Below are 25,532 nucleotides of genomic sequence, written 5' to 3'. Positions count from 1 at the left end.
TTAATCAGAAAAACAACCAACACAACCAAAATAAGCAGAAAAGCAACCAGTGCAACAAAGAAGCTCCTGTAACTCAGCTACATGCTTTTATTCTCTACTTTACTGGGTGATATTCCTACTCCTTTGCAGGTGTAAATATGTCCACCTTGATGACAATGGCTCATTAATGTCTAAAATCCCTGTGCTTCAAAGGTGAATTTTACAACACAATATCAAGGCAAGATAGAGTACACAGTTTTCTCACAATCTTATTCAATCACCAGCACCATACTGTGACAAGAGTTTAATTATTTGAGGTATTGGCTCTAAATTCTCACTATCCACACACACCTACCCCTTTTGTGAGTACTACTAAATATTGGTTTCAAGGATAGCTTCTTTACAAAACTGCTTCTTCTTTTCTAGCTCCTACTAGAATGTGTTAGCTTGGTATTGGTCCTATTAGGAAGCAATATCTTCAAGACAGAAAGCTGATTCCTAGGGTTCAAAAATTCAGTGATGATTAAAAAATCACATTAAGGTATTAAGTATGGCCACAAGTTAGCATCATGTGACTTTAGAATATTTTTTTTTTTAATTTCAGCATAATTTCAAAGCATTTCTGCTTCATTCATGATTTAGCCTTCTACAGTTACATGCACCACCATCTTGGCAACAGCAATAAATGATAAATGGGTCTAAAACATGTAGTAAAAAACTGAATTACATCCAAATTGCCCAGCCTTCTCGCTTAATGCCACTGAGAATCAGTAGAAGTGATAAAATCTTAAGTGAGTAGCATCAATTAAATGCAGTTATAATGAAATAAGCTGTATTATAATGTAATTTGAGCAGCGCAAACTGTTGCAGATGGAGCTTCAAATGAGGAAATGGTGCTGGGAGAGATTTCGAGCATAATCTAGATAAAACTGGCTCAGTTCTTTTACCTCAAATGAGGATTTACAATCCCACTTTGTTTATAGCAAAACCATTCTAGCTTCTCCACCTTCTTCCTTCATGCTCCCAAAATTTGTGAAGCACCTGCAAATGAGAGAGTACCTACAGCAAACTGAATTGGACACATGTCTGAATGCAAAAGAAAAAAATCTTCAAGGAAAGGAATCAAGTGTCCTTTTCTTTGAGCTCTGTGTTATACTGCTTCTGTAAGAGAATGACTCCAAAGAAGGGATGCAACTGTTTGAATATCAGGGAAATAATGAATAGATTTTATTCCATTTGTAAGCCACACTGGATCACTGATAGGAAATAAAACCAAAAAAGTGGAAATCGTCTCAGAGTACTGATGTGGCCCCAGAAGATTTCCTCCCCCATATTTGTTGCTTTGGGTTATGTCAGTTTGTTTTATAGCTGCAGTAATTTTAAATGCATTTTTCTCTCTTGTGAGATGCACTCTTTCAACTTTCCTTGAGGGAAGCTTGAGGCACCGATTTATGGTCAGATATGTGTGAATATATCTGACCATAAAACACACTGTACTTTAGTATTTACTGCTGGAAGACAGACAGTATTCCAGATTCAGTGTCTGAGTTATGTTAGCCCTCTTGCTGTATGCAGGTACCATAACATCCTGTTAAAAATAAACACATCTGGTTTATTCAATTATTTCTAAAGGTTTTGCAAACATGGTATTTCAACCTCCATTAATGGTTAAAGGGAAACCTGCAATATTCCGATTTTAATTATAAACGAATCTCAAGTCTGGAATTTTCAACCCATCCCTTGATAAGAGATGGAGCCTGAAAGCATTTGAAATTTCCATTCTCAGATCTACAACGGACAGTTTTCTTCACCTTATAGCATATAGAAATTGATATAGTATTAAAGAGTCAGAAATGCATAGAAGAGAGAATCATCCATGCTGTAAGTCCCAGAGTAATACCTAAATCTCCACCCTAATTTAAACTTGAGCAACAAAGAATGCAAGAGATATTTCTGTTTATAATAAAGCTGATTTAATTTCTTTTTAAGCAGGTTTCCTGCTCCTCTGATATTCCTTCTTCTCACTCACATAGGGACATGCACTAGAAACACAACACTTCTGCCCTACCTGTAACAGCTCATAGGAAAAGTGGGTGAAAAGAAATCCAACCTGAAATTACTCTGCATTTGCTATGTAGTCATGTGTCGTGTGACTGCCATTCTTAGCCAGTGGAAGTAGAGAAGTAAATTATTTTCTTTGAATTGTGTTATTTAATGCATTAACATTTGAATTATAAAGAAATACAGACTTATTCATGCAATGTGACTAGAAAGAGTGAAAAATTGCTCTGCTTTTGTAATTACTTACCCAGTTTTCAAATACCAAACCCTAGATGTGCTGTATGATCTAGACTTGTAACTTCTATGAGAAAAATAATAAGCAAATAATGCAGCGTGAGAACTTGAATCTTATGAAAAAATTATTGAAGGATATGAAGAAAACATACTATTTTTGACTAAGATCTCAATAATATTCATAATAGCAGCTCTATAAAACTGAGATTTTCACTGTATCAAGGAAAGAGCACCAGATTCTCATAAGATGATCTCTAAAGGATCAGTCCTTGCCCTTTCTATCATAAGACTATAAACCCAATACTTGTGATTACAATGCCTAAAAGAAAGAGCTACACTGTCCAGCACATCAAATGAAACATCCCTAATAATCTACAAATTTTCATTTCTGCTGTATTCTTGTGAAGACCATTACTGAGCACACATCTGATAAGAAGTGTCCTGGCAAAATTGATCTCCAGACCTTCTGTAGTTTCTGCTTTCATTGTCAATACCTGGTGTGTCAGGTGGCAACAGCCATAGATGTCAGGGATGCAAAAGTGCTGCTTCTAACAGTGAGGTGGACAAAATATTTTCCTCAGGTAGTTCAAAAGTTGTCACCTGCCTTCAGCAGCATGCCTGTGTCTAGACTGATAATTACGTTCCACTTTTAGGCTTCTTGCTTGGAAGTAGGTTCTTTCTGTGGGAATCAGTCCACAGAATATCGTCCTTTCTTTTGTTCTTAATTAGGGGACATTAGAAAGAAGGAAGATATGTGACCTACAAAAGGTCCAGAAGTTATTGGGGGATATTGTACAGACAACTAAAGGTATGCCTTATGTGTGAACTTAAGGCCAAATCCTAATCATCCATACAGGCACAGGCATGTTCCCTGATTCCTCTTAAGCTTTTCTGTGAGAAAAACAGCTACAGTCAACAGCTTAAAGCTGGCATGAGACTGCATACTTCATTTTGAATAAATATTGCCTGAATTCCTGCCTCTTAACTGCTCTGCATTTAAGTGCCCTGCTAGTTTCATGTGCTGAGACATAATAATTCATGATCCAAACTTCTCTTCAAGTACAGTCAGGGTGACTAAGAACTAATTTTGGCACCAACGTAGCTGCTTAATGTTAAGGGATGAGTCGACAGCATTATTAAAAAAAAAAAAAAAAAGAAAAAAGAAGAAGAAAAAAAAAAAGAAAAAAGAAAGAAACAGGAGAGGAACCACTTCTTTATAAAATAAATTTAGAAAGGAAATATTTAGCTACTGAAATCACAGACATGGGGTAAGACAGTAATTTGAACAGTTATGATGGGCTGTCATTTCTCTGCTTCCCTCATGACATGTATGTCCTGGCACTGCCTACACACTTGCACAACAAATTCCTGAACCTCCTGAAGTTATCAGGCATGCAAGCAACAAAAGTGCATACAAAGTTATTATTACTGTTTTTATTTGGATTAATAACTGACCTACAGGAGAGAAGACAGACCAGAATTCCACAAAAGAATTTGGGGAGGCTGGAAAGGGAGTCAAACTTGAAACAGTCCAATCTGAGCAGAACAGGGGTTCTGTGTTCCTATACAAAGACACCTGCAGCACTCCTGATGGTATTGGATATGAAATCCATTTTTATTAGCAAATGCCTGCTTTGCCAACCCATGGGCATTAGGTTTAGAGCTTCTAAAAATAAGATTTGACCCACAATCAGTCACACAGTTTTGCCAGACTTGTTCATGTAAAAATTTCCCGTCTGCAGAGCAGTTCCCACAATACCTCTTGTTTAGAACACAATGCACATTATTCCCTTTTCCTGTGTTACAGCTAATAAGGTATGGGATTCACCACATCTGAGCTTTTACTTGTAAAAGTACCTCATAATTCAGAAGCTTTTCATATCTAAAACATACGAAGTCCACTGTAGGCATCAGGCTGATATTTAGGCAACTGCCTGCTTTGTACAGCCTCTGATCCATTAATGGCAAAACTTCTTAATTTTTTGAATTGTACCTTCCTCATTCCTCCAAGACTTGAAAATGCTACAGCAAATTCCTAACCAAGAAGCTGATAGACTTTTATAGAATACTTGATTGAGGTCTGTTTCTAATTTATTCAACTCCTCCATTATGTAAACGAGAGCAGCGTAAGACAAGTGGAACAGTTTGCATCACTTATGCAAGAAACCATTATGGAAGCCAGCCCTTGGACTGAAATAGAAAGCTTCATTAACAAGGTATCTGGGTAGCAGCAATAATAAACAGGCTTTTTTGAGTTGTTCATTACCTTTTAAAGAAATCTTCAAGAAAAAAAGTTACCCCTTAAATTTCAGATTGAAGAAAATACCAAGGGAGCCTTTTCAGCTCATTTGAAGTCTGAAGGCTATTGTACACATTTTTTAAACCTGATCAAAATTCAGTCTGCTGTTTGTTACTAAATTATGTATCTCTGAAGCATAAATGTGTTAGCTTTAGAAAGTTACAAATTAGTGTATTTCCATACAGCTTGGGAAAATATAATTTTAATCGCTTTGTTTTGGGTAGGAAAAATATTGCTTGCATTATAACACAGGGGAGCTGTCAGTAAACACGGCCAGACAGTTTCTTTGGCAGCAAGATTCTCAGAGCCTTACAAGCAAATTACCTAGAATTATTAACAGTATGTCATGTAATGGTTGATTTTATTTTTTTACAGAAATATACATTTTTCATTGACTTCTGTTTATGAAGACATTTGATTTTAATGTGCTATCTTTTTATTCTATAAGAAACTGCTTTGATCCAGAATATTGGTTTGTTCTATGTCTACTTGATTCTATAAAACTATAAACTCTGGGCATTTGTAACAGAATATTTTCCTACTCGTTTATCTTACAGTGACAATTTGGTTCCGCTGCCTAAACTGTTCAAGCAGAACTGATGATTTCTGAAAGTGCCATCAATAAAAGAAATAAGGGCCAACTGTTACTGTAATCAGGGAATGTTGCCATGGATTTCAGTGGCCTTAGGATCAGGACTTATGGCAGGAGATAAGAAGCAAACTAATTAAAATAGATGACATCTAAGAAAAAAAATAATAAAGGAGAGACAGCAGAAGGAACTAATGGGAAAAGGAAGGAATTAAAAGAGTTAAATCAGGAAAAAGAGAATAAAAGTCAGAAAAGGAAGAAAACTGGATAATTACATTGTTAGAAAACAACATTTGCAAAAGGAAAGAAAACTAAGAGAAAAAAAGTATGGATTAAAAGACAATTCCTGTCCTCAAGCATCTGTTTTATCAGCTTAACAGCAGAATCCCAGGACATGTCACAGAAGTTCTAATTTCTACTCTTCAATGCTGTGAAAGGAAATAATGACTTCAAACTGGAGCAACAAAAGGAAAATTAGAGACTAGACCACAGCTTTTATGTTATCACTATTTATTTGCACTAATGACTACAGTATTAGAATCCATCCCATTTTTGACACCTGCAATATGGTTTTGCTCACAAGCTTCTTGTGTCATAGCTATTGTTCTAGAGGCTGGATGTGTTTATCCTTTTTTATCTACAGGATATAAAGGAATAATGTGATTTAAGCAATTAGTAGCTGTGTAGAGAGAGGATTATTGATGATGATGATCAGAACTCGTGGTTTTAACAATAAATCTACTCAGCTAGCAAACAAAAGACTTTCTTGAGCAAAATCTGGAAATCTGAAGGATGAGTAAAAGCTACAAATTTCTTTGTATTTATCCTTTTCTGTCCATATAAGTAAGCCAGTGAGTATGATGGCTGATTTCTGACATGACAATTGCAGCTCTATTCAAAATATATGAACAGCAACAACAGAATCAATGACAAGGATATTTTTGTTCCTTTTTAAGAACTCTTTTTGTGTCATAACTTCAGTTTCTTTGAAGCCATTTCCTAGTGAAAACTACTTTAAACTGCAATCTGTCTTTGCAGACTCATCTTGCCAGCAAGACAGGCATTGTGACCTTGCATCCTCTTTTCTGATAGAATATTATTTAATTTGGAAAAGTGAAACAGGTAAAGCTTTGCCTCTCACTTATCTTGCCTATTTTTTAAGCAATTCAATGCTTTTAAGCAATTTCTAAGCTTTCACTTAGTAGTGTTGCAAGGAAATGCTTAAGTGCAGCATTTGAAATAAGTTTTTTTTTTGTCACACATGGCACCAATGCCATGTCACATTTTCTTGCCAGTCCAAAGTCTACAGCAGTTACGAGGAAGACAGCAGTTCACATGGCTTCTATCTCCATGGTAACTTGTTTACAAGGACTGAAATACATGCTGAAAATTCAAGGTTAGCTTTCCCTTTGTTCCTGTTTTGATGTTTTTGGCAATATGAATAATGTGGGCATAATCCTAAATCCAAACAGCTTCCTGGCAGGCTGAGTCGCAACAAAACTCTACAGAAAGTGTGCTTTCATCACCCCCATTAGAAAAAGAGAATTCAAAAGGCTGCTTAATCAGACCCCTCAGTTGCCTCTTCCTTTCACACTCCTGAACAGTCCTTATTCTGCATTTCAGTTTTATATCTCAAGGAATGAGGCTGTCTAAAGATTTTTGTTTTTCTGAGGTGATAACTCAGGGCATGTGTGTGTCTGTGTTGCATCCATATCACAGTCTAAAGAATTTGCTTTGCCTAAAATCATTTCAGAAGTAGAAATGAACAGGCACCTTTTCAGAACTTAAGCTGAATCACATGATGGGAACCTTTTGTGTTCAAAAAAATCAAACTTAATAATAGCAACATACTGCAATTCTGTAATTTCTTATCATAATGCTCCTGTAAATGTTTTAGGATGTTTCTGCAACTCTCACTCAGGGAAAACAATGATTTGAAGAATGCCCCACCAGAAAAAACAGCAAGGACTGAGGTGACCTTGCTATCTCAGGTGATCAGTTTAGGTATGATTAGAAATCCTCAGCATTCATGCAATAAAATGTCTGAAAGAAATACCTTTTAAAAAAGTTTAAACTTATTGAGTTATTTTTTCTTCTAAGCAGATTAAATATAAAGAAGATAATTTACGTCATTAATAAGACACCCTCTAGTTTGGCCTTATCCAATTTGCAGTGAATAGCTTTGATTTTTCCTCAGCAGCTGATGTGCTTGCTTACTGTATGTTTTCCAAACCAGAACTTTAAAAAATCAGCTAAAAATGCATGTAACCCTTTTGATGGCACTGAATGCAACATGTCTTATTACGATAAAAGGTTTGGGGGACTTTTGCTAAAGTTCCTTTGCAGTACCTTTTTTTTTTCTTTTAAATCACCTCACATCTCCTTCCTATTCATTAAAACTGGAAATTCCTATCACTCCCTTTCTGTTAGAACAGAAACTCTATAAAAATGGATAGATAAAATTCACCTTTTGAACAAGGCAGTTATTTTATAGCTGCTCCATCTGATATACAGTTCCCTTTCTTGATGTGCTCATTAGACAAACGGTTAAAAGCTGTCAAGCTGCTGGATAGATCAAATTCTGCAGCTTTTGGAACTAAAGCTACTGAAACAAGGAAAGGCATTAAGAATTCAGCCACTACATTAGGATCGCTATCTGAAACAGAATATTCTGTGTGTTCACAGCTACACATGCAGAGCTCAACTCTGGCCGTGCAAAGAAAGGGAAAAAAGATATTCATTTAGTTCCAGGTCTGAGGAAAAAAGCCTTTAGAACCATTACTGTCCAGTTTTAGCTTAAACTAGGAAAAGCTCTGTTAGTACCACAAATGTTCTTAGCTAAATAATGCTTATATCACTTTCCTAAGCAAAACAAATGCATTTGGGAAAGAGCAGCATGGAAATATCTATATTATGTGTTTCACTGATACAAAATGAATACTAATTATAAAATCAATGTACGTTCGGAAAAATTGCAATTCTGTTCTGAAAATTTTTTTTTTACTAAAACTTTCTGTCATCTACTGACTCGCTTTACCTCATGGAATACCTTGTAATTGTATTACATTAAAAATATGAAGCATTTTAATTAAATTAGCATCCATCAGCTGTTGAACAGGTACTTAATGGATTAACAGGACACCTCACTTTTTCCTGGTTGGCATTTCTCTCAGAGGTTTTTACTCTGTAAATGAACACTTACAACGTGTGTTTAAAGTGCAACTCTTGTTCCCACTGCCATATTTCCTAATTGAAATTGAGACTGTTGGGCACTGCTGCCACCCCGAGTCAACAATCTGCACACAGTGGGACTTTGCCACTTGGTCCAGCAAGGCTGACTTGGACAGGTCTTTTACAGCAACAATGTAAGCATAAAATCAAACATATCTTCATCTTTCCTTTATAAAGTTCTTTATAACTTTAAATTAATTTTAGTTGGATATAACTTTAATTGGATAACTTAGACACTGTTTGCTAACAAAAGGCTTTTTAAAATAATTGCCTTCTTCCAAATCCAGCTCTCCTTTTGCATTTACTATTCTATAATGGCACGGTTGAAATGTGAAATAAAGCACTGTGGAATTTTTTCGCCTGCTAAAAGTTGCTATCCTTGGTTGTATATTATTTTTTGTATTGCAAAGAAATCATAAGATCCAAAGCTTTTTAGTTGAAGTGCAAACAAAACAGTGAAAGAAAATAGCTTTTGGTCCCTTGATGCAGTGCCTGACAGCTGACTCTGCATAGCACAATGAACAAGACATGCATCGCTTGAGAAGAGACAGAAAATGTCAGTTGGGGCTATTCATATAGTGAATAGGATGTGATAACCTTTAAATACATATAAACAATGTGTCCTCACATACTGTGCTTTGCTGTTCTCTTCAGAAAGATACTGTCCAACAGTTCTGCCTTCGGTGCAGAAAGCAGTTTGCCTGCCTACTGAAAGTTAATGACTTGCTTCAAACAGAGAAATAAAGCTTTCTAAAGACCTAGTTAGTCATCATGGCAAGGAGAGGGAGTCAGAATTGAGATTACTGAAGTGATCTGAGCACCAGAAAAATATAATTCCAATCTGAATCAACAATGATGATACATTACAGAAGGAACTGCCAATATGTGCACACAAACCCATGACTGTACACAGTTTACAGAGGAAAGCCAATCCCTCAATCTCTAATTGATTTACAGTGTTAATGAGGGAAAAAAATTTCCAGGGAAACATTCTAGATTTGGCCCTGAAACTTTGCCTGGGGTTAGAAACCCATCAGTCATGCTCTCTCTATCTCCAATATTCATGGTCATTCATGAAGGAGCTGTAATTGAATCTGTGTATGTGGCAATTGCCCCCCTAATGACCATGAAAATCTCTTGTGTTTAGCACTGTTTAAAAAAGCTGTGACTAATTTAAGATGTCTGGATTATTTTAATCTTTAAATGTACATATAGACACTGATTTTGAGAAAATCTACATTTTTCTATCTTCAGATAACACGGTGGTGCCTTCTGAAGGATGAGTCCTTCCAACTCCCATCAAGCATTAGTTATGCCTGGGGAAGATTGTACTGTGTATTTGTTTCTAGTATAATCATTTGGAAGAGATATAAGAGGTTGGGGAGACCAAAGTTTGAGGAAAAATGTAGTATTTTAAATAGCTGCAGCTAAAAAAAGTCTGCAAAGATGTCTAAGTGATAGTATTTGCTCTGGGAAAATACAGTAAAATGACTGATTTACAGAAAATAGTGTAGAATTGTGGTGCTTAAGAATATAGTAATGTAAAAGTCTGGGTATAGACATTGGGAAATAAAGCAGTGATAAGATTAAAAGTAGCTAAAATTAAAAGACTGGAATGAAAACAACAATATTTGGATGCTATTGAATCTGTTGATTAACATTGGTTCACTGACTTTTACAGAGTCCATCAAAGCTGGGAAGAAGTCACAAGGTGACCTGACAAACTGCTCATTACATTTACATTTATTTTGCATAAATTCAAACATCTGATGCAAAAATAAAGGAATGAAAGTGGAATCTTGGTCATCGAGTCCAATCACAGACTGTTACAGACATTTTCATTACATAAGATCAACCACAAAGTTTTCAAAGTTCATCATAAAACTAATCTGGTTCTGCCCACTGTTCCACCTGAAAGACTATTCCAGAAATCATCATTCTTATGGTCAGAAATCCTCTAATTTCTGCCCTACTTTTCTTCAAGTCTGATGATAGTTATCTGCCACTATGCCATCATCATCCTTCTCACTAAACACCTCTTTGCCATTCACTGTGTTTATTCCTGTGATATATTTACAGACAGAAAATCATTCTCCATCTCAGCCCCCCCACCTTATGCTACTTTAGGCAAGCCAAGTTCATCCAGTTTGCTGTGGCACCACAAGATTCCCACTCCTCAGGTCATTCCAAAAACCCTCTTGGAGTATTTGACAGTCCCCCCACTCTGCCCGTGAGTTACTCGCTGCCTGTAATTGTTGCAGCATTCCTGACCTCTGAGCACCTGCAAGGAACTGCTTGCTTTCTGCCTCCCTTTCCTTGAAGAACCAGAAAATATTATCTGTTTCTTATAAAATGTGACATATCTATTCCCATAACAGTGATGACTGATGTTGTACAAATAATTGCTTTTTCGGTTTGGTGGCTAAGCCAAAACATGTAAGGAAACCCAAGCAGAAATATTTCCTGCCCAAGTCTGTTGTTAAAGCACAGAATAACTTGTTTCTTTCCCAAAGAGAAGAAATTAATCCATGCTTTTTTTCCCCCGCACAATAAACTAATCTTTATTAACATGACCTGGGTTTAATTCCCTTTCTTGCTTAGACACCTATGTCCTGCCTCCCAAAAATGTTCTAATAACCAAGTTTCTGAACAGGTGAACACTCTTTCTTCTGAGAGAGTTCATGGCAGAGATTCATGGTTGAGCAGTTACTTCTTTCTGTGATGCATGATGACAATCAGGACTCAGGTCACCTCTCTACCACCTAAATCAGCCTCTGTAATTTGGTTGGGCATGTTGCCTCGCATTCCTTCCTGACAGACCTGTGCTATTTGATGTGGAATAGTTATACCTTCAACCAACAGGAGGGAGGCAGCCTGTATCCTGAAAATTTCACCAAGCTTAGACAAAAATTCAGGTTCATTCCCTGGCTGAGTCAGAGAATGCAAATATTGCCTTAGAAGGATAAAATGATAGGGGGTTTTTTGGTAAATTTACACATAAGTCTTGTCTAATCATGTATATATTTGAAAAATACTACTAATAATTAATTTATAGACATATATATATATACACCAACACATATATATTCTTGCTTCTGATGGGTGACTACCTTAAGCACACATAAATTTTTACAGGTAGAATTATCAATGCAATTATTTCAAAGTAGCCACAGATTCACACATCTTGCATAGTTTTGCACATAGACAGGAGTGTAAATTTGCCTCTTCACCTTGGAATACCAGAGATTTAAACTCCACTTCAAACAATCTACTTATTTTTGATTGAGGAAAAAGTCTGACTGTTTTTTTTTCAGAATAAGGAATTATGACAACATCTTTCTTATTTAAATAAGGTTTTACCAAAGCTGACAACTTTAAGTACCTTAAATTAGGCAATTGAACTCTGTCCTTGAAGAGGGAGAAATGGCAAACAACACTTAAGCAGGGCTAAGACATTCAAATCTATCTCAGAATTCCTCTTGTCTACAGCATTAAGCAATAGAGTTGACCTTTAGCCTAATGATTCAATGGAGCTGTACAGACCAACTCTTTCCAACATTTTAACAATTGCACCTTTGTTTTAGAAAACTGGCAGTGTTTGACAGTCACTGGATTCAGCACTTGACTTCACTTGCCCAACTTTTGGCCTCTCACTTCCTGGGACTGCCACTATCCCCTTCTCCCCTCCTTCTCTTCAGCTCCTCCTGCCTGCTCCCAGTCTGGCTCTACCACCGCTGTGAGACTGCCAGCATGGCTTTGTCACTGATTCAAACCACACAGCCTCCAAAAAAATTGGCTCTGCTGTCCTGGGTTCCCCCAGTTCCTGTACCAGCACTCCAAAGGGCTCAAAATTAGTTTTGAGCCCTGGAAGTTCTCTCATCTGTCTAGTTTCACTTATAGGGCTCAAAACTATTTTTTTTGGGGATGGGTTAGCTTTCAGCCTTACTGGTGCTAACCCACAGCCTGGGTCTAGTGGGCTGCAAAACTACACCCTGGACTAAGCAGGTCTGGCTTGCTCTGATCAGCTTTTCTCCCCGTGTGTCCCATCACCAGCCCCTCCAGCTGAGTTTGCTGGAGACACCATACAGATGTGTGCCTCTTCTCAGTCCTACCTCTGCTTTACACTAAAACCAACAAACAAACAAAACAAAATCCCCTGATCCAGCCCAGCTCCAGTTGAGTTTGCTGGAGACTCCATACAGATGTGTGCCTCTTCTCAGTCCTACCTCTGCTTTACACTAAAACCAACAAACAAACAAAACAAAATCCCCTGATCCAGCCCAGCTCCAGTTGAGTTTGCTGGAGACACCATACAGATATGTGCCTCTTTTCAGTCCTACCTCTGCTTTACACTAAACCAACAAACAAACCACAGTCTCCTCCTGTTCCCTCTCCAAGGCACGGGAGCAGCAGAGCTCCCGTGTGCAGTCACAGGGGCTGTGCCATTCCCAGCCATGCCTGTTCAACCACAGCCTGGTGGCCAGAACAGAAAACAGACCACGCTGACTTTCCCCTCAGCACAAACACTTGTGTGTGTTTGTGTACACACAATATATACACACCTCATGTATTCTACAGAAATAGACACACCCCTTTGAAGATCGAAATTACAAAATTTCCCAGTTACCCAAATGTTTTTGTTAGGAGTTCAGGGTATAAAAAGATAATAAGTTGCTACAATTTCTATTTAAATAGTACATATTCTGCTCTGTTCAGTCTGCTGTTTTCACAGATTTGAAGATTTAATGGCACCCACTATAACCCCCAATTTTCAATATTCAATGTCCTGTCTTGCTCCTGTTTTAGTCAGTGGGAGTTTTGCTGTTATCTCAGAAGAGCAGGGGCGAGCATGTGGTTAGTATGGCATTTGCACAATATTAAAATAACCTCTCATGATTGGAACACTGTGCCACAGTTAATTAAATATATGAATGACTTGTTTGAACAATCTTCTGTTTGCATTCTGGACCGTAGCCATACAATCTGCTGATGGTGCCAGGGTTATCTCTGCTTCTGCTTAGACTTTCTCTGGTTTGTTCTGCTTACTGTGGTTTGTTAAGCATATGTTCTTGCGAGTGTTTCTAACCCCAACCTCCACTTTTTTTTATACTTATATAAACTGAAAGTGACAAGCCATTTGTTTACTGTGGTTCTAAATTAATTAGGATTCTCCAAGGCGTATTTCATACTGTTTGCTGCGGATCCAGTTTACCGAGCGCTGCAGCAGCGCTCGGCACCTTACACGCGGCATTTTTTAGAGGATCTCAGAATATTTTGTTAGAGAAAGTAATTGTATTATAAAAGATGGAGATACAGAAACACAGAGAGATGAGGTATTAATGCACAGCTATTCAGTGACACAATTGAGAAAAAAGCTTGAATTACATTATATTCATAACTGATGAGTAATTACTGCAATGATGGTGCCACATGCTTAGTCTCATGCCCCTAAGCACATCTTGCTACAGCAAAGATTCTTCCAGATCAGTGAGATGTAAAATAGAAGATACTGAGGTTCTTACTTTGTTAATTCCTTTATTTCAACCTCAGCTCAATGGCATTTGTCATTGCATTGACATGATTTGTATGGGACAACACCACACAAGATCTATTTTGCAATGGTTAGATCTGTACAACCCTAAACTCCAGTGTGGTCCCATGGAGAGAGGAGCCCACTCTGGAGCAAGTTTGCTGGAAGGACTTTTGACCCATGCTGGAACATGTTCCTGAGGGACTGACCCCATGGAAAGACCCATGTGGGAGAAGTTCATGGAATGTCTCCCATTGCATGGCCCCCAGGCTGGAGCAGGGGAAGAGTATAAGGAGTCCTCCCCCTGAGGAGGAAGGAACAGCAGAGACAGTGTATGATGAACTGATGAACTGACTGCAGCCCCCATTCCCTGTCCCCCTGTGCTGACAGGGAGGAGCAGGGATGGAAAACTGGGAATAAAATTGAGGCCAGAAAAAAGGTAGGGGTGGTGGGAAGGCATTTTAAGATTTGGCTTTATTTCTCATTATTCTACTCTGATGTGATTGGCAATAAACTAAATTCATTTGTCACCAAGTCAACTCTTTTGCCTGTGATGGTAATGGGTGAGTGATCTCTCCCTGTCCTTATCTCAACCCATAAATCTTTCATTATATTTTCTCCCACTGTGTAGTTGAGGGAGGCAGGGAGGCATCCAGCCACGGTAAACCCCCCACACACTGTTACTAAGTACTAGATCATTACATGCATGCAAGCAGGAGACAAATTAAATATAATATAAATGCACATTTTAAATAGGTATTATAAATGAAAAAAGTCTGATTAAGAACTAACCATCCACTTTAAAAAAAATAAAAATAAAAATTATTCTAGTTTTATGCTCAGTTTTATTTGCTTTCTTTATACAAGAATGGTCCTATCTCTAGGCTTAAGATATTTGTTCAACCCAGACACAAGGCACGGCACCTGTTAATAAAGAATGTATCTCTTCCTTCTCCATGCAGGATTAGGCTGCAGTAGGAACATATTTACATTCTTCCCCTAGAGCTTGACTTCATACCAGTCAAAGGCTTGATTCAAACGCTGAAATCAGCTCATAAATCAAACCCAGATTCATCAGAAACAAATCTTAAGTTGTATAATATTATAATAGAGATTCTGTGATAAGAAAGATCCAAAATGGGCTAAGAACTGTGGGGAGCTATAGCTAGGGAAAGATTTTCTAGAAAATTGCAGTGTAATTGTTTTCTGTAAATGGTGCAAAATCTCTCTCTCTATGAAACCCTTCCTGCCACGATCCCTTCCAATGCAACGCTCTTACCACTATCCAATCATTATCAACCCCCACCCACGAGTAGAGACTTCATTTCAAAGAGGAAAAAATAATAGGGCTCCAGATGCTCTACTACAAATCCTGCTACTAGGATAGATTAGATTGTGAAAGACAATGGTAATGTAGAATCATAGAGAATACAGTGAATTTGCCTTAAAATCTATCCAATATCCACTACAAACCTCACTAGAATGAGCCTAGTTAAGTCTTCTCAGGAAAATTTCGTCCCTTAAAAACAGCTGCACAAAACTGTGAGTGACAAGATGAGCTGGTTGTCCATGCAGGCCAGGATTCTGACTCTGAGCTGTGCTGGTTGCTGAGGAAAAGAAAATACTCCACAGGGCAAGCAGAGCACAGAGAAACCCTCCCCAGTTTTCAGTAGCACTGAACTCAAACATCTTTAAAACAAGAAAAAGCACTTAAACTGATACGGACAAAGTGCAGACATCCTTCTCTTGGAAAATACCTGTTTGTCCAAAGCAAATGCCCATGGACAGGATGATTCCGACAAAATTGCACAGGAAAAAACAATTGGAAAGGCAAAGCTTTTTGTTTAGATTTTTCAGGAACATGTGGATCTCTTTTTCAGAATCCCTTCACCTCCTTTTTCTAACACCATTTAATGAAAAATAAGTCATAGACTGAATAATTCCCAGGAATTTATTTTTGAGTAAAATATCACTCTTATTTTAATGATGTTTTTAAATGGAAGAAGTGTAATTAAATCCCAATTTAAAAAAGAGAAACATCTGATTTTTGGTCTACTTGAACTACAGGAGATGTTAACTGTATTCTTTTAGCCATTAAAACTGCTGTTACATCTCTTATGTCTATAAACTTGCTCCATTTTTAATCTGTTTTTAAATGAAAAAATTATATTAATAAAATAATCTTGTTAGTCCTAATGTCCTTAGCAATGACCTAAGGAACAGTAAAGGAACAGCATCTAACAGAGATCCAGCTCTCCCAGAGAAAACTACACATAGGTGCTCTATCTGATTAAGATGCTATTCCATTAGCCATTTTGGAGAGGAAGTCTCTCCATAATAATTTAAAAATCAGTGTCAAAAGCCATTCATCAAAATCCCCCTTCTAGTTTAGTTACTTATCCTCAACTTTATGTACACAAATCATCACTATTACTGTCAGAGCAGCCGTGAGTTCTTCAGCAATATTTGGCTTCTTGACAGTATTTATTTGGTTTTCTGTTCCACTTACCACCTTTACTGCCTGTAATAATGGTTGTCCTGCCTTGGTTCTACATTTCCTCACTCTGTATGTTCAGGAACAGCAAATGCCTCCACTTCACATTTTTTTCTCTCTCCAGAAAATCCATCACTGCACCTGGTCCCAGACTCAACCAGTAAATTGTGCGTTTGACCCTGAATGCTGCAGACCACTGGAAATGATGATGGCCTAGTCCCTGACAAGAGCAAACTTGTCACAGTTTGGGTTAATTTTGAAGACATATGTGGCCCAGACACTCAACTGGGGTGGCATGTGGGCCCCAGTGGGTGAGCACTAAAGACGTTTTTCACTACAGTGCAAATGAAAAGTAAACTGTGAGTTGTAACTCTCCTTTTACAGTCCTTCAGAGTTGAAGTTTTCAAGATTCTTATTTCATTATTAGGTTTCAAAGATCAGAATACCATAGTGATGAAGCAGCTGTTGTTAGAACTGCATTCAATGCAAATCAAAGGAGACCAATAATATCAGGGAAGGTGCCTGGCCTGCCAGAACTTGCATTTCACAGTCATTTTTTGAAACTATGAGCAAGCTAGGAAGGGTAACAAAATGCCCTTTGCCTTTGCAAATTGTTCATAATGTAGGGAAGACATTAGAAGATGTGTCTTTAGGGTAAGAAGATTTGACAGAGTAGCTTTCTCAGTCGGGTGTTAAAACACCATGAAACCCTGGTTGAAATTATTTGGTCTGCTTTTTCCAAGATGGTCATACCCCAAAGTGCTCAGTGACTCACCTCCTGGATTTTCAGACTTTTTCCTTTCAGAGAAGGCCTGGCTGCTCAGCTTAAACCAGCAGTTAATCAGAGCACTCAGTCACCTGTGTTTTCAAAACACAACTTCTGAATAGTGGATTTTGTTTTTTAAAGCTGGACCAACTCTGGAAATCATATCCAAGCATTTCAAGTCAGGCAGACAAAAAATAAGCAAAGCAAACCAGAAAATTAATGGGCAGTTGGGGATAATTTGATTTTAAATGAATTAAAAATACACAGGAACTCTATTTCAGCCCTGAACTAAGAAACCATTTTTTTTTTTTTTTTTGCTGTTTACTACTCCCTTCTTTACTTTCTTCAGCATTAAACTTTTACAATACCAGAGGTCAGTGTTGTACTGATAAGAATCATTGTCATTACAAATTGGTTTAATACCAGGAATGTGTTAAAAAAAATCATCATCACAGTTTCCAATGACATTGCAGTTACACAAAAGGCCACTTAAATAATCTTTCACATGTATTTCTTATCTTTGAAGTTCTAACAATCTTTCAGCATTTGTGAGTGCAGGTGTGCTCCTACAACTATGTCTAAACTTTCTAAACTAGTTAATGTTTCATTCCTAGAAAAGACCAGCACAGTCTTGATTGGTTTTGAAGCTTAGCTATAACACAAAAATAGAGTACTTGTCTGGCATTCACTGCTATCTGTCAGCCTCCACTTGTTTTCTAACACAGTTCATTTTCTACCACTTGATAGAAATACAGAAGAGACAGGCAGAGAGAATGTACTGAGGGAGAACAGAGAAAGAATAAAAGAATTATTTACAATTATACCAAGCTTCACTTAAGACAGCAAGTGAGAGCCTCGCTCAGAGTCTGATGACAGCCTTCTCATGTGACAACTTTTAAGTAAAGACAGCTCCAGAGGCCACAGAGTTCCAGCACATAAAAATATCTGGAGTTTGCCAAATATTGTCTATGCCATACCTAAGGATTAATAACAAAAGCCTTTTCACCATTCATGACACTTAAGGTAATATGAGGAACTCCAGAGGCAGAAGGCTTCCCTCAAGAATAGAAAAGCACTTGTGTGACCCAGTGCTAAGACATAAGAATTTTCCTTGGAAATAAGCAGACCTTCCTGGAGCTGGGTAAAAGTACTGATCAGTTATTTGAGATTAATAGAGAACATTTTGCTGTTATACTTGCTGGTTTCTGAGTACTTTCCCTGCATCTTTCAAAAATTCACTGTAATAAAATACAATTCCAATTTCTTTTCACACTGCAGCATATTTATCGAGCTGGACACTTGTGCTGCTGTGTGAAAATAAGAACACATAAGTTCCCTTTCCTTATAAAGGTAAAATAAGCTCAAAAAATCAGCTATGCTATGTTCCAGAACTTAAAATTTGATGGCAGTGAAGTTTATGCATCCAAATTATCTAGATGTTTTTTAAATACTACCCTTGGAATTTAGGTTGAAGATTTTTTTTATATAAACACAGGGGATAAAAGGGCTCTTGAAGATTTGAAGATTTTTGAAGATTTGAAAGCACATTCGGGTCAAAAGGTGGGACACTCAACTGTACTGTTTGGATACTCCAGGAATTCCTCATGGATCAGAAAAAAATAGATAATGAATCAGTACTGCCATCAACAGAGAGCAACAGGCTGCAAGATACACCTCTTACTTCATCATATGGTTTGAAATATCATTCCTGACAACTTCAGACACTCAAATATTCCTGGGTAAAAAGAACTTAATATGCATGAAATCATTCACCAAGAACCAAAAGATAACTAATAGTATAGAAAAAGTCCTTTATCTACAACCTACTGGTGGAACAGACATTGTGCTCCAATTCCAAACAGCAAAGAAATATCTATTACAAATATTGATGAATTAGATCACATTTACATGCAACAAAAATATAGCATAAAGCAACATGTTTGTCCCACTTTGAGGGTATCAGTTCGGGCAATTAAGGATCCAGGTCAGATATTAGAAGCACATTATTTTGCAGTGGAACTGATTAAATAGCTCTAAAGCCTTCCCATAAGACAAAGGACAGGACAAATATCTATGAGGAAAAACTGGTGTGTTGTAATTCAGGAGTACAATTTCTTGAGGAGATCTTTCAAACCTCATTTTATAATCAAAATGAAAATACTAAAGCATTCAGGATACCACAGCAAAATCAATGGATTAACTCTACAAGCTCAAAGCTTCCTAGTCATCAAAATTGTATTTGTGCAATTGACAATTAAGTTCTCTAAGAGCAAATAAGCCTAACTACATTGTTTAATAAGCTTCTCAGCTTACCAAATTTTATCAGCAGTTTTATTACCATTTTCCATCTGTAAATTTGTAGCATGTTAAGAAGCTATTTCCTTCAAAGTGAGTGGTAAGAGCTGAGGAATAGACCTCAGATTCTATAGACCATAAACTTAGAAATCATTGTACATATAACTATTGTTTTTAAACAAAACTGCTGTCATTTATATAATTGCTTTAAAACTCGAACTGTGCCAATTGGAATGCAAGGAGTATTTGCTGAGTCTTAAGATTATTTTGTTGTTTTTAACTTCTCAAGCCCCTGGATACCATTGCTTAACGCAAACTTTTCGTAATTAAAAGGGTACAAATTATCTTCTTTAAAAACCACTTGCTCAGAACTCAAATAGCAACTGTTTTGCTCAGTTATTATCTTCATTGGTCTCAAAATAAAAGGATTAGTGTTCCACAGTATAACAGTTTTCCCTTATTTTATTTACAAACAGCCTGCAAGGATGAAACACAAGAGGAGCTCTCTAAATGCAGACACTGTACATGAAACCTCTGCAGGCATTAGGGAAACTGCAGATGGTGATACCTCTGCCTTTGCTAAACTATGACAGCAACACACAGCTTTTCTAGGTGTGAATTAGTAGTTACAAAGCAAGTTGGCAACTCGATCTCAGGCTTTTGAAGCCCAGGTATTCACTGTGCTCTAGTCTCCTCAGCAAAATGTCCCCTCATTTTGAAGGCGCAGCTGTTTGCTGAAAGGTAGGATGGTTACCATACATGAAATCCCAGCCCCCAGGTATCCAAAGCACATAGTCCCTACTCTTAACATGAGTTATGGAAACCCATCAGGAAACCTGACACAGGTACAGGTTCTCCTTAGGAAAGTTTGAGACTGGGACCCACCACTGAAGAACTTCTTCCTCTCTTTCACAGGTGTCAGCTAATTCATTAAACTAGTTTAACTAAGGCTTCAGCTGAATGGACTACTCAGACCTCTCATTCTTTTTCTGTGTTTATATTCTAAGTAGAGAAATTCTTAATGAACTGTTCATCTTCATAGAATCATGGAATCATTGAATCAGCTGGGTTGGAAAAGACCTCAAAGATCAAGTCCAACCCTTGATCCAACCCCACTGTGGTTACCAGACCATGGCACTGATGCCACATCCAGTCTCATCTTAAAAACTTCCTGGGATGGTGACTCCACCCCCTCCCTGGGCAGCCCATTCCAATGGCTGATTATTATCTCTGTAAAAAATTTCTTCCTAATATCCAACCTAAATCTTCCCTGGCACAGCTTAAGACCGTGCCCTCTTGTCCTACTGCTGGTTGCCTGACTTGACTACTAGAAAAAAATAAAAATAAATAAAAAAAAAAAAAAAAAAAAAAAAAAAAAAAAGAGAGGGAGGGTAGAGAGAAGTTTTTGAAGTTTTGCCTATCTAAATGCGGAGTTATCCAGTTGTACAGAGGCAGGAATTACGCTTTGTGTAAATTGTTGCATTAATTGAAAATACTGTCTCATTATTGATACACTCATCATAAATGGTTTGCAAAACCATCAGTAGGAAAAATATGAACATATGATATTTATATCCAAATATGACCTTATTAAAATAGCCTATTGAAAAATAATATAATATGGAAGCATTGGTGCAAACATACAAATCTTAGAGAATGGATCTCTTTGTCACTGGTAATGAAGAATTTGGCCAATGCTCCAGAGCACTGTCCCAGGAATTGCCTCGTCTGCTGTTTCTAATGCCAACATGTCACCTGCTGTTGCAAAAAACACTGAGGAAAAAAAAAACATTTAAAATTGTACACATGGTGTCAGAAATAGCAAACTGCCCAGTCTGTTTGCAGATTGGCAGGGACCCAGGGCTTGCCATTTCCCAAATCATAACTGATTCCTTTGGCAGATCTCTGGCTATGCCATTATGATCTCAGTGCAGTGAGGACACAGAGCCCTGTGTCTTCCCTATTATTCTTTCCAAAAAAAATCAAAATCAAAGGTTAATAAATAAATGACCAAATAAGCTTCAAAGTATACTGTTGTAGGAGGAACAGAACCCAAAGAAAAAAATCCTATACGGTGTAATCCAAACACATGATGTTAAGCAGTATAAGGACAGTTTGGTTTTATCAGCCTCCTTATCCTGGTGGTCAGCACAACTGCCTGAGATTCTCCCCCAAAATTCAGAGCAGCTTGTCACTTCTACAAACTGTAGTAGTCTGCTGTTCTAGAGAACTCTGCAGAACATATGCCTTCATGTGTTATGTTTTCCTCTTCAGTTAAGTGAAAGGAAAACAAGGGCACTGTTAGAGAAGGTCCATCTAGCACACAATACAAAAACAGGTGCTCTAAAATGAGGATTTAAAAAAAAAAAAGACAGTTGCTCCCAAGATTTGTTTTAAATAGGTATCTTGTTAGCAGTGTCCTTCATAGAGGCACTTGAAAGCAGAAGTGAAAGGTTAATTTTGCCAGGTAGATCCTCCCGTTTCAAAATATATATCTCGTAATAGAGTCTGGCAGTAAATGAATAAAATTTTTACAAGTCAGACTATTAATCCCTTTTTCTCATTCTGAAAATCCTGCTCAGATGAGTTGAGTGTGTGAACTCATTAGCTGTGTCACCAAGAACTTTTGAAGTAAAAAGTCAGCACATGAAATTCGCATAACTCTAAATTGTGAGGTATGTAAAAATAATAGTTTTTCTTTGGCTTTGTATTTTTTGAGTCTTTAACATTTGACTTCAGACATTTTGGAAACTTAAGATGGATTAGAACAACTACTACATGAACCAGAGTACAAATAGTTAGTTAAATGCCCTTAATGCAAGTATTCACTCTCTAAAAAACTAATGAGAAATCTGATAAAATATTTTGAACCTGCAGAAACACCCTTTTTTATTACCAGCTATAAAAATACAGTTATGATCCTAGGCTGTACTTTCTTAGGTGTAAGCCATCACAGACTTAGGAAATTATAGTAAGAAAACCTACTATGGTGTCAGAAGGGGAAATACATTGGATTATAGACTAAGCAGTAAAAATAAAATAAAAAAAACCCCTAACCCTAGAGATGGTTTGGATGACTCGGGTTAAATCAGCCCAACGACACCTGCAGAGCAGGGTACCCATGGGCTGCTTTGGGAGTTCTGGGCCACAGCTCAGCGTGGTCCTGAATGACACTGCTCTGCTTTGCCTTTTAACACTGTGATTATATGCAAAACACTCTTGGAATATAAAGTGTCAGACACGACAGCAGCTCACTCGCATCCTTGGGTTGAATTGTAGAGAATGCTGTTGCCGAGGCCAAGATAAAAGGAACAGACTTGTGAATGACACCCATGGTTACCCATCCAAGCCCCTGTGTGTCAGATTGCACTTTGTTCCTGATAAAGGACACAATCTTAATGCTTTGTGTGGATCATTGTGCACCAATATTTGTGCAATTAATTCTACCAAGACAAGCCAACAGTTCAACTCTATAAATATTTACTTCTCACCTCATTGACTTTCTATTTATTCTTTTGGTGTTACCATGAGGGAAAGTTTAACACTCCTTTTCACTGCCTTTGCCCGAGCAGCTTTACTCATCATGCTGTACCAAGGTTGAAAGAGCATTACAATCTAACTCAGAGAAGGCTTCTAAGGATAATAAATGCCTTTTCATTGACTTGAATGGCCTAAGCCCTAAGTGTATAACAAGCACATTTCTCTCCCCCAACCTGTGCCCTTAACAGCTGATCATTCCTGGAATAAAAAAACTATAGAAGAAATTTGGCCGCATTTTAAAAACACTGGGGTCATTCTGCAGCTTGAAAACATTCCTTGGTCCTGGACAAGATAAACTGAAATCTGATTGCTCCTAAGGCATTTATGCAACATCCCAGACTGCATACTGCAAATTCAAGGTAGTTGTTAGCATATATTGTAAGGAGAAATTATTGTCAGCAAACTATCCTTTAGTCACAACACAAAGATTAACTGTTCTATTCTGCTGTTCAAGAAAAACTACTTCAATTGTCAGTGCAACAGATTAAAAAATGAAACTGCTACATGTAATGAAAGTCCATCTATACACACACTGCTGTGTTAGGCAAGTCCCTTCCCTGAGCAATAGGAATTCATCTCTAACTTTTGTGTTGTTAGGCTGTTGAATGCTAAGGGATGAAAAGGCAGTCATTTCTACTTGAACTATTGCATAAGTAATTATTACTGCACTGTCTCCAGGGAATATCTTTACCAAAGATGAAGTATAGACATATAAGTCAGACACTGAAAAAGAATATTTCTTTTTGTCTGATTATCCGTAATTTCATGAGTCTTATATTAAACTCCTCTTCCAAAGGTAATGTTAGAAATATGAAACTGGCACTGGATGTGGAAATCCTATAGAGGAACAATGCAAAGGAGAAAAACACACCAACAGAGAAATTCAAGAAAAAAAATTCCAACACTGCCTTTGAAGCAAATACCCCTGCAATGGTTATACAAATGTAGGGCATTATTATTGGACATGATAAATTCGGCCATCTTTTCCCACTAATGCACTTATTGTAGTTACAAGGTACAAATCTTGTTGTAAGTGCACAGATTCTTTTAGAGAGAAGTAGCAAGCCGTGCCAGTAACAACATCTGCTTAATAGAAAGGTCTGAGTTGAAGTTTGAGTATTTATTGCATGGAAAAAGCATCATTTTGAAATTGTTTCCAGCTTTTAACTGGCAGATTTTTCTTTTCAGTGTTGAACTCCTTTTATTTTGCTGTTTTAAAGGGCTCCAAATGGTCGCTGTTCTATTATGACTCACAAGGGAAAAGTGCAGGTTTGAATTATGAAGCTCAGTCATTCTCTGGAGAACTGTATGTGTATTACAAGAGGGGTTTTTTCACTGATTGATTGAAAACTATTGTTTCTGAGCTGCTGATTGCGGGAGATGTCAATTTACAGTCCCGCTAAAAGGTTTGCCACAAAATTATACATTGCATTTAAAATAAGCCCACAGTAAGTACTTTTATAAATTAGCATCAATGTAATATTGCAGAGTGGTTATATTGACACCGAAAATTGTATTTGTGAAGCTTTAAAGAAAGCAACATGGTGACTGTGTCAAGCTAAAAGGAAAAAACTTCATCAAATGAGGAACAGAATTATTCCATTTTTCCTACATTCTGATCTTGACCTGTAACACTGAAATCCTTTGTACTGAGAAGTAGAGTTTCAATACAGAAAGCAAAAACATCTACCATATGTGCATTTCTTCTCTCAGAGATGGGTGTTTACACTATACATCAAAATCCATGTAGCCTCACTCTGACCCTTCTAATTCTTTATAACCTGGAAGAAGAACAATCTGTATATGTATATCAATAGATACCCTATTTTGTAACATAAAGTTAGTAGGATATATTGGCTAACACATTTTCTATCTTCAAATAGTTTTCAATTTAGAGTTTAGCCAGAAGTACAAACAAGCCACAGTAAAAATAACCTTTGAATTTTATGAAAAGCATAGAAAAATGTACTAGCTCTACATCTTCCCATGTGGTCAGTTTACAAAAAACTCTTTTAGCCTCTCTGGTTTTCTGTATCTTATAAGTTTAAATGATCTCATCCTTACTAAGATGCGGGTTTGGGCTGATGCTTTCAGTAAATATCATGCACATTGTATTCACCTTGCCATACATGTGGGAGGTTGGCAGCAGACAAAAACTCAAGACTAAAATGCCTTGTGACCACTTTTCACATTTTGTTAAAATGTTCTGACACAGCATTGTTAGAAAAAAGAACAGTGACATAATTCTCTCAGTGCTTTAGCTCATGGACTTTAAATGATTCTCTTGTTCAGCTTAGATAATGCAAACTCGAAGAGGTCAATTGGACAAAAGTGAGAAAAGATTTGTAGGCCTGACAGAGAATAGGAGATGACATTCCCTGATATCAAGCAAAGAACAGAACATTCAAGCCATCCTTTGACTCATAAATTTACCAGTTTAATTTAATAAAAAGAGGGCAAAAGGATGAAGAATGTATAACTCAGGGAACTGGTGATGGGCTAAAGCTGCTCTTC

This window comes from Pipra filicauda, unplaced genomic scaffold (genome assembly GCF_003945595.2).
Source record: "Pipra filicauda isolate LSUMZ 115617 unplaced genomic scaffold, ASM394559v2 scaffold3_size10097308_pilon, whole genome shotgun sequence".
In the NCBI taxonomy this organism is placed as follows: Eukaryota; Metazoa; Chordata; class Aves; order Passeriformes; family Pipridae; genus Pipra; species Pipra filicauda.
The sequence above is the reverse complement of the archived record's forward strand: the minus strand, read 5'-3'. Positions refer to the sequence as shown.